We start from the raw sequence: 11,176 nt of genomic DNA, 5'->3' as shown, positions 1-11,176 counted from the left end.
TAGGGAAAGAGAAGGGGAACAAAGAGAGAGAGGGCGAATAAAACGGCAAGGGTGAAGTGGGGGTGAGGAGAATGAGAGGCAAATGGCAAATAATGTAATGCGAGGGATAAGAGTTTGTGATGGGTACTTGGTATCTTTTGACTTGGTAACGGCGCCTGAAATGACTCGTTGTTGGGAGTCAAATCTTGACTTGACTTGGCACGAATCTCCCCGACAACGGCGCCAGAAATCCTTCTTGCTACCTCTTGAGCACTGCGTTGGTTTTCCCTTGAAGAGGGAAGGGTGATGCAACAAAGTAGCGTAAGTATTTCCCTCAGTTTTTGAGAACCAAGGTATCAATCCAGTAGGAGATCACGCTCAAGTCCCATGCACCTACACAAACAAATAAGAACCTCGCAACGGTCACTTACGAGAGTGAGATCTGATAGATATGATAAGATAATATTTTTTGTATTTTTATGATAAAGAGAAATAAAGATGCAAAGTAAAATAAATGGCAAAGGAAATAACTAATTGTTGAAAGATTAGTATGATGAAAGAGAGACCCGGGTGCCATAGGTTTCACTAGTGGCTTCTCTCAAGAGCATAAGTATTACGGTGGATAAACGAATTACTGTCGAGCAATTGATAGAAAAGCTAATAATTATGAGAATATCTAGGTATGATTATGTATATAGGCATCACGTCCGAGACAAGTAGACCGAAACGATTCTGCATCTACTACTATTACTCCACACATCGACCGCTATCCAGCATGGATATAGAGTATTAAGTTCATAAGAACAGAGTAATGCTTTAAGGAAGATGACATGATGTAGTGGGATAAACTCATGCAATATGATATAAACCCCATCTTTTTATCCTCGATGGAAACAAATACAATACATTTCGGTTCCCTTTCTGTCACTGCGATCGAGCAGCACAAGATTGAACCCAAAGCTAAGCACTTCTCCCATTGCAAGAAAGATCAATCTAGTAGGCAAAACCAAACTGATAATTTGAAGAGACTTGCAAAGATAAACCAAGCATAGATAAAAGAATTCAAAGGAGAATCAAATATTGTTCATAGATAATCTGGATCATAAACCCACAATTCATCGGATCTCGACAAACACACCGCAAAATAAGATTACATCGAATAGATCTCCAAGAAGATCGAGGAGAACTTTGTATTGAGATCCAAAGAGAGAGAAGAAGCCATCTAGCTAATAATTATGGACCTGTAGGTCTGAAGTAAACTACTCACACATCACCGGAGAGGCCATGGAGTTGATGTAGAGGCCCTCTGTGATCAATGCCCCCTCCGGTGGAGCTCCAGAAAAGGCCCCGAGATGGGATCTCTCGGGTACAGAAGGTTGCGGCGGTGGAATTAGGTTTTCATGGTGCTCCTGGATGTTTGGGGGTACGTGGATATATATAGGAGGAAGAAGTACGTCGGTGGAGCAACGGGGGGCCCACGAGGGTGGAGGGAGCGCCCCCTGCCTCGTGGCTTCCTCCGTTGTTTCTTGACGCCCACTCCAAGTCTCCTGGATCACGTTTGTTGAGAAAATCAAGTTCCCGAAGGTTTCATTCCGTTTGGACTCCGTTTGATATTCCTTTTCGGCGAAACCCTAAAATAGGCAAAAAAACAGCAATTTGGGATGGGCCTCCGATTAGTAGGTTAGTCCCAAAAATGATATAAAAGTGTAAAATAAAGCCAATTAACATCCAAAATAGATAATATAATACCATGGAGCAATCAAAAATTATAGATACGTTGGAGATGTATCAGCCCCCACTGCCGGCTCCTAGACACTGACATCCCGACCCCGCGCCCATGTAACTTTACCATTGTAACCCTAGGAGTCGGCTTATAATACCCCCCTGGGAGGCCTCCATGCACGGGGTGATCACTAGTAGAACACTCTCACACACACATACACGAAAGAGGAGCAACCTATGCACTGTCATGTCTTCCTTCTTCCCACAACAGCTCAAGGAGCAAGCTTGTATCCACCTCATATAACACTCGGTAGGACTAGGGGTGTTATCTCTTCTGAGAGCCCCGAACCTAGGTACATCTTGTGTATTACACTCGCTCGTACCATCCTCGCCGCTGAATCCCACTGGTTGCCTCTTGCCTATCCCTCTCTTTAGCCATCCCATGGCATCTGCCATGAGTCCACCACGACAGCACTCGAAAACAAATCACATTCAGATCCATCATCACTTTCTCAGAGACTAGGTGTTGAAGGAAGACATTGATATCATTCACATCAACACTGAAGAGCAATTGGATGATATCTTGACAAAGCCCTTGGACGAGAAAAGGTTTTGCAAGCTACAGTATGAGCTAAATATCTTAAAATCCTCGAATGTCCTGTGAATGGCACACATCCTAATTCTTATGCATATATATGACTTAGGTGCGCAACACACAAAGTAACGTATGTCTTCAGTTCATGAAGACATACACTCTAAGTATGAATACATTAATGCAAAATTTGACTTCGGAGCGCCACGATAATTGTGAGTCATGTCTGGGTCTAATACTTCCTATATGGTGGGTAACGCTACCACCAATATTTCTTGAAGATTTTTGATTGGTGTCATACTACATTATTTTCAAAATTTATTTGTCTTTAAGATTGGTTTATCTTCATGATTTATCTTCACAATGTTTTCTTTGGACTCTGCTGCCTATCTAAATATATGTTCTGTCCTCTACACCATTCACTTATAGCTATGTCTTCAAGTTGCCAACTTCTGCACTAAGTGAATGTGATCGGACCCTAACCCTATCTGTGCTTATCTCTCCTACTCTGTCTAAATCTTCATATGCATTCTATTAACACGTGTCGATTGTCTTCACTGTGTCCTTTTCAGTCAAAGATTAAGAGATAAACATTTAAAATGCTTTTAAATATCCTTATCTTTTTTCCTAAATCCGGAGAAGCCGGAACACCATCTGGGCGTGCGTGGGGTCGTGGCACAACAGTTAAGTTATTGCATGCATGCCACATGTAGCTCAGATGTGGACCACCAGGGGTAGCTGAGTAAATACACTGCGACACTCCCTTCCTTATAAATACCCAACCCCCTGTGGTCATTAAATCTTCTCCCCTCACTATCTCGCTCAAACCTAGCACCGTCGCTAGCTTCCGTCATCGCCGAAGACGAAGCGCTTTGCTGCCGCAACATCTCCGTCGTCGTTGTCACGCCGATCGCAGTCTTCCTTTGTCTGCCACCGCCCTAGGTATCTTCCACCACCAAGTTAGGGTGTGGGAGATCGAACTGCTCGGCCTCCATCCTGCCTCGTCTAGGAATTCTTCGTCAGTTCTTGAGTGGTAACTAAAAGCTTACTTTCTAATATTTATTCAATCCGACAAACTTTCTAAATCTTCAGAAAGTTGTTTTACTACTTCCAAATATGGATCTTTCCTTCTTTGCATCTCATGACTTGCAAGTACCTTCACTTATGCCTCACAACTAGTTAGATTCCTCACTTGTACTTATTCATGGATTCATTTGCAGACTTCTTACAACCTCACATTGAATCTCCTGAAGATAGTTCTTGTCTGACCAGCAAAGTGAAGCCAATCAGTTCTGTGAAGCCTTTCCATATTGTGAAGCCAATGGCTAGTGGCAAATCTGCGAAGAAAGGTGGCAGACAGCACTGTGATAACACTACAAAGGATCTACCTCCCGATCTCTATGAGTTATACAAGACTGGTCCTAAAGAGAGTTATGGTGAGCGCAAATCTCGAGTCCAATGGATTCACAGATACTGGGCAGAGCAGTGGTTTCTCTATCATTTTAACTCCTCAATATGCTGACAAGAATGTTGTAAGGCCACCATGGCCTTTGATTGTGTACCGCAAGCTTCACCCCAAGACCAAAGCTGAAGCCTTACAGAGAGGTTTGTTTCCTTGCATGGTCAGAGGACCAATGCCTCAGAATGCCGACCCATCCAGTCTTCGATGGTGTCATGAAGATGATCTCTTTCAAGCGAACTATCAGTTTGCTAGGGCTTCGACAGTGCAAAACAAGAAGGACTTCAGGATTGCTTTCAACCCAGGTCCAGCTGAGCCAAGGCCTGATGGTAGTCGTGAGGCCAAACCAAATCTCATCGACCCTTTTGATGATTTTGCCTCATTTCTAGAACACTGTGCAGCACAGAGGGCCAACATTGAAGATGCTGCTAAGGATGAGGAACAAACTGCAGCTCTAGAGCCCCCGAAGCCAGTGAAGAAGTCAAAGGCATCAAAGCCTACAGCTGCTCCAAAAGCTTCAAGAGTGAAGCCATTGAAATCTCCACCTCCTAAATCCAGTGTGCACTCTGAAGATTGGTTCCGTACATTGTTGATGAAGAAGAAGATCTCAGGGCAAGGTCTCACTCCTGCAAGCATCCTGTGAAATGAAGAGGGTGTTAACCAAGAGCAAGCAGGAGGCAGAAATCTTCAGAGATTTGCCTCTGTTTGATGCTGACATTCGGAACAATTTCATTTATGAATGGTTTGAAGACACGTCTCTCACCATTGATGATCTGTAGCTGCCAATTGACATCATTGTCACCTTCGAGGGTTGCATAGCCAAAGAGCTTTCTATTACTCAGAAGGTTGTCGAGCAAAAGAACAAGATTGGCCATGAGAAAGCTCTTTTCAAGAAGCACATGGCCAAGCTCAGTGTCACTGATGTTCAAAACTTCCAGAAGATGATGGAAGATCTTAAGGCCGAGTTCAATAAACGTTGTGATGAAGCCAAAGGCTCCTGAGAACGCGTCAAGTATTATGAAGATAAAAGTGTTCAGGATCACAATGAAGCCGTGAAGAGATAGTCACTTGGGTGTCCTGGCATTGACCCAAGGTTGTCCACCAAGAAGAAGAAGCCAACTGAAGCTGAAGCTGAGGCTCCAAGGCAGGAAAGACCAAGCATTGTCTTCCCTGGTAGCATGACTAGCTCGAAGCCAAAAGTCCCATCAACTGCTTCCGAGAGGAAGAAGACAAAGTAGGTAGAGGCTGAAGCTAAGAAGCACAAGCATCAAGAAGCCTCAGATGCCGCTCCATCCCAGAAAAGGCTGAAGACAAAGCCTTCAAAGGCATCAAGAAGGGCCCAAGCACCAACTCCTCATCTACTCCTGAGGAGCCACTACTTGTTGAGCCCATCTCAATCGCTCTTCCTTCCTCCTCCAACCGTGATAGAAGACTTGTTGTGCATGAGCCTGCTCCCATAGAGGCCCATGACACCGAAGATATCCCAACTATTGACACCACCGCAACTGAAGACATTGGTCGTGAAGACAATGTTCATGATGATGAAGTCCTTCCTCAAGTTCCACAGATCACTTAGAAACCGGTATCGTCGCCTGCTCCCACGAGCAGTGAGAAGATCAGCATTGGCGGTCCCACGATACCAATCACACAAGATGATTTCTGGGAAGAGCAGCACCCAAACTCACTGCTCCATGAAGCCATGACTCCACCTGCTCATGTCACCACTCCAGTAATTGAGACACCACAGTCAACACCAAAAGACATGGAGAAGAATACTCCATCACCGCATGCATCACCCTCATTCCGAAGGCTTCACAATGGCCCAAGGCCATCAGTATCCATGTCAAGCATTCCTAAAGAGGATGTGCACACCACAAGCTTAGTTGCACGTCAAGTGTTTCCTGAAGCCATCCTCTCAGAAACTGCTCAAGAGTCTGAAGCCAAAGAGGCTGAAGACATTCCAGCTGCGTCAGTCGATGAAAGAGAAGAAGAAGAAATAGAAGTTATTACTCATGCTGCACCAAGTGTGATTACAGATGTGATTGTGCCTGATCCACCAGTAACTGAAGCCTCTGAAGCAGTTGTTGCTACTGCTGCTACCACTCACAGTGAAGCCAATGACGTTGTCATGGCTGAAGACAATGTGGAGCTTGAAGCCAATATTCAGAATGCAGCCCCTGATGCCATAGAAGATATTCAACCATCCACATCGGATGTTGCTGCTGAACCACCAATTCCACACACCATGGAGAAGGCATTCAATGAATCTCGTGAGCTAGTCAGTGTTAGATGGCCAATTCTCACTCCTCCTAAAATTCCTGGTCCTCAATATGACTACCATATCGAGCAAAGGCCTCAGACACAGAAGCCCATGCCAAGAATGCCAAGGCTTCCAAGTGTTGTCACTACTTAGAGTTCATTCAGTGTCTTAAGCTTAGGAGAGCAGAACACATTCTTTGAAAAGGCCAAGAATTCTTACAAGAATCCCAAGATATCTTATGACAGGTCCTGGAGTCATCAGCAAAGCAGCTATTACTCATGCATCTTATTCAACCAGGACACAATCTTCCCACAAAAGCGCCTGTGTTGTGATGCCACGGCCGGACTACCATGCTTTGTAGAATCCCTTGATTGCTTTCGAGAAATTGGCTTGCTCCCTTTTGTCGTCGAGAAGGAGCACTGGAATGAAGAGCTCCTGCTTCACTTTTATGCCACTCTTCATATCTCCGACAGGGATCTGAGGACATGGATACTTGAGTGGATGTCAGGTGATCTACACCACGAAGCCAAAGCTCAAGATATCATTGAGCTTACTTCCCTTCCCACTCTTGGTGACCTCTATGAGCCAGGCTGCCAACGCTTTGAACAAGAACTTGAAAGCATCTTCCAGAAGCTAGAGCCGAATATGAGTTAGGTGCTGAGCATGACGAAGCCATTGACAGTAGAACTTGAGTACACTACTGGAATTAGGAACTTTGCCGTCAGCCGGTTCTTTGTCGTCGGCTAGTTGATGGCAAAGAGGGTCTTTGCCATCGGCTTAAAGAAAACTGATGGCAAAGAAGCAGCTGACGGCAAAGAAAGTGTTTGCTATCAGCCCCATTGTCGGTGTTCTAGGAACGGGGGTCCCCAGACCTGCCTGCCTGCGGCCCACGACGTGGCCAAGCAGCAAGCCGTACGACCCATCTTCACCAACAAAGCATCCGAGACCCTCGCGAGGCGGATGACGCAAGACCTCCTCTCGAGCGACCTAGTCAGGCAGGCTCGCGAGGGGCAGAGATATCAAGGCGAGGCGAACCTCACATGGCTCTCGTGATGTGAGCCATGACGATCGGCACCAGGCGGGCGCCAGGCGGGCGCCAGCGCGCGCAGCGTCCTTGTTTCCTCTTTGGTGCAAAGGGGGAAAGCGCAGCCGCAGAGTACTGAGGCATCAGGCAAAGGTTGCCATTTCGGTGCAACAAGACCAAGACCATGGACTGCAAGACGGAGGCCATCGTGGAGCCCAAGACGGCGTCACCACCAGAGCTTTGTGCAGGTGAAGACTACTTTTGTCAGGATGGCTCGTACTAGCTGTCCCCCTTCAAATTAGCCCGCCATTGTTGGCTCCCTTCCTGCTCAATATTTGGGAAGAGGACCAGGCCTCTATAAATAGGACTAGCCACCGCAGTAGAGAGGAGAGAGATCTCATTAGACCTAGAGATACACACAAGTCCGAAGCACAAGAACACCTCAACCTCAGGAGGCTGTTCTTCCCATGTATTGTTCATCATCAGCCTAAGAGGCAATCCACCACAACCACACTGGAGTAGCGTATTACACCACAACGGTGGCCCGAACCCGTATAAACCCCGTGTCTTTCTGTGCTGTGAGTTCGTCGAGTTCGTTCGCAAGATCTTAGCGAGCTAGAGCGTAGATTGGTAGGAGGGAAAGACTTCGCTCGCACCCCAGTGTTCGAACCTTAAGGGTTTGCCGGAACCCCACATCCAACATTTGGTGCATCAGGTAGGGGTGCACCGGAGCTTCTTCTCTGCCAATGAGCTCTCCGACGTTCACCGGCTACGATGCCTGGCGACCCAAGGGCCGGATCCGACCGCTGGGCAGCCTGGCCGGCCCGGACAGCGCCGCCTGCCCATGAAGGTCTCGACCCCGCACCCCAAGCGGCGCGGGCGCCACCAAGCTCCGCCGGGCGTGGACAGCGCGGCCAGGCATCATCCACCCTCACCCCACGGCAAGTACGAGCCGCAGAAAGAGTAGCGAGTCACGCCGCTGCAACAGCGCCGCACTCACGGTGGGAGCAAGCGAACATGCGGGCGGCCCTCACAGTGGCAAGGGAGCCTCTGTGGTGCAGGCTGATGGAGAGCGGCCGGGACACGATGCTTGAGCGAGTTGCTGAGCTGCTGGACGCAGCAGGGTCGGGAGCGCCACCCTTCCGCTATCGACTCCCCCAGGCCACTGCAAGGTCGCGCGGCGAGCCTCACCACATCTGCGCGCCATCGACTACGCCCGGGGGCTTCGTCAACATCAGCACGGTCGGCGGCGTAGGGGGCTCCAACCCCCCATGATGCCCTCGACAAGCACGAGCGCAAGCGTCACCCCCCATGTTCCGGCCGGATGCCGTATTATCATCCCCAGGACGCCATCATGGGCGGAGCAACATGGAGCGTGGGGCACCACGGCGAGGTGTTCGGGGTGACAGCCCCGGAAGCCTACGTGCCCCGCATGATGGACCAAGGGTACGCACTAGAGGATGACATCGGCTCATTCATTGGAGAAGATTGGGGAGAAGGGGCGCTAGGAGTCGAAGCCTTCCAAGAGCCAGCGGAGAACCACAGCGAACGCACCGGCGACAGCAAATACAGGGTACCGCTAACCTCTCAGGAACAGGCTTATGCTAGCCATGGGCTGTAGATGAATCAGGTTGCAGCATCGATCGGCGACCCTGGCACAGAGGCACCCGTTTCAACAAGGGAGACACGTGGGGGGCCGCCGGGAGGGAGCCAGGAGCAAGGCGCCTCCCCAAGGCACGCGAAACCAGGGACACCCGGAGGTAGGCCCTCTGCCGGGGTGGCTTCAACAACCCTTCCCCCGGCAGAGGACCTGTGGTCACCGAGGGAACCGCTGGCGTCCTCTTTCCCTCCTTCGTGTCGTCCTGGTCTCCGGTCGGCTCAAAGGAGGTCAAGGGTGGCGCAAGGCGGGGCCCTCGTCTGGCGATATGAAGCAAGGCCGGTACCTGTGAAGAAGGCCCGGTGCCTGTGAAGCTCGCCGCCCGTGACACTCTCAGGTAATAATGAGTTGGGGCTGTACACGCCCCGGAGTCTCAGGAGCGCCGGCCTCAGGCCCTAGGGTTCCCTCCCACGCCTAGTGGACAGCACTTAGCTCTGCGCTGGTGAGAAGACTTGAAGATCCGAAGACTAGACTAGGTGCTGGACACGACCTTTTGCTTTGGATCTCTCTTCCTGTGGCTTTGCTTTCTGATTCTGGATTTAAGTTGAAGCTGCATTTTTATCGATGCGCGCGGGGGGTTCCTTTTCTTGTTCGAGACATTTCTCGCCTTCTGGATCTTGTTTGGTTTGGGACTCACATCGATTGCCTTTCCCTCGCAAAGCTCCTCGCGAGCCGGACCGCACAAAGCACACGCTAGCACTATGCCTGGTGCTCACCCCTTGCGGGGCCCCCTCAAACGGGGCGATAAGCTCCGCATGGCTCTCAGGACCTCGTCGCCTCATGACCCAGCCCTAAGTTGGCGCTGACTAAGGTAAACCACGTCGGGAAACTCACCCCCAGCTTCATGAGCTCACGAGGACACATACCCACATCGCATAGGAAAGTAAAAACTGTGATTTGCTTACACGAGGGACTCCCCCTCTCAAAATGCTCTTACAAGTTTTCCAAGCGCCACGCCCGAGTTTTGCGTGCAGAATAAAACAACAGGAGAATATGGGATAAGCTAGAGATATCGCTTGCTGCATCATCCATGGACGCGCCACTCGCATCGTCATCATCTTCGTCGGAATCGTCGCCGCCATCGGCGATGCCTCCATCGCCGTCGTTGACCACGTCACCTTCGTCTGTGATGACCACCACCCCATCGTTCTCCGAGGTGAAGGACCTGACCAACACGTTGACATGGTCCTCTACCCAACGCACCAGGTCGCCCTGGACGGCCATGGGTATAGGGGCAATGGTGGCTGAGGGAGTCCTGGATTAGGGGGTCTCCGGACAGCCGGACTATATTCTTTGGCCGGACTGTTAGACTATGAAGATACAAGATTGAAGACTTCATCTCATGTCCGGATGGGACTCTACTTGGCGTGGAAGGCAAGCTAGGCAATACAGATATGTATATCTCCTCCTTTGTAACCGAGCTTGTGTAACGCTAGCCCTCTCCGGTGTCTATATAAACCGGAGGGTTTTAGTCCGTAGGACAACATACAATCATACCATAGGCTAGCTTCTAGGGTTTAGCCTCTCTGATCTCGTGGTAGATCTACTCTTGTACTACCCATATCCTCAATATTAATCGAGCAGGACGTAGGGTTTTACCTCCATCAAGAGGGCCCGAACCTGGGTAAAACTTCGTGTCCCCTGCCTCATGTTACCATCCGCCTAGACGCACAGTTCGGGACCCCCTACCCGAGATCCGCCAGTTTTGACACCGACATTGGTGCTTTCATTGAGAGTTCCTCTGTGTCGTCGCCGTTAGGCTTGATGGCTCCTTCTATCATCATTAGCGATGCAGTCCAGGGTGAGAGTTTTCTCCTCGGACAGATTTTTGTATTCGGCGGCTTTGCACTGCGGGCCAATTCGCTTGGCCATCTGGAGCAAATTGAAAGCTACGCCCCTGGCCATCAGGTCAGGTTTGGAAGCTTAAGCTACACGGCCGATATGCGCGGAGACTTGATCTTCGACGGATTCGAGCCTCTGCCTTGTGCGTCACGCGGTCATGATGAGTATGATTTAGCTCTACCATCCGACAGCGTTCAGGAGATCGCACCGGCAGCCGCTCCGACCCTCAATTCGGAGCCAGTTGCGCCGTCCATGGACGGGTGGATGGACCCCGCCACGGAGGCCTTACCCCCATCGGCGACCGAGCCGAACATTGACCTTACTCTGTACGAGAGCCATGTTGACAAACTGCCGGATCTCTCTCCGGCCACGGACTCCGAACCGCCTGCGCCAGTTCCTAGCGAATCAAATTGGGCGCCGATCATGGAGTTTACCTCCGCGGATATTTTTCAGCACTCGCCCCTTGGCAACATACTGAACTCATTAAGGTCTCTCTCCTTGTCAGGAGAATCCTGGCCGAACTATGTCCGGTAGGATTGGGATGCGGATGGCGTCAAAATTCACCGCCCACCCACCACCCACTTAGTAGCCACCGTCGATGACCTAACCGACATGCTCGACTTCGACTCCGAAGACATCGA

Source organism: Triticum urartu, chromosome 1A (assembly GCF_056163025.1).
Source record: "Triticum urartu cultivar PI428250 chromosome 1A, HENAU_Tu73, whole genome shotgun sequence".
NCBI classification, from domain to species: Eukaryota; Viridiplantae; Streptophyta; class Magnoliopsida; order Poales; family Poaceae; genus Triticum; species Triticum urartu.
The sequence above is the reverse complement of the archived record's forward strand: the minus strand, read 5'-3'. Positions refer to the sequence as shown.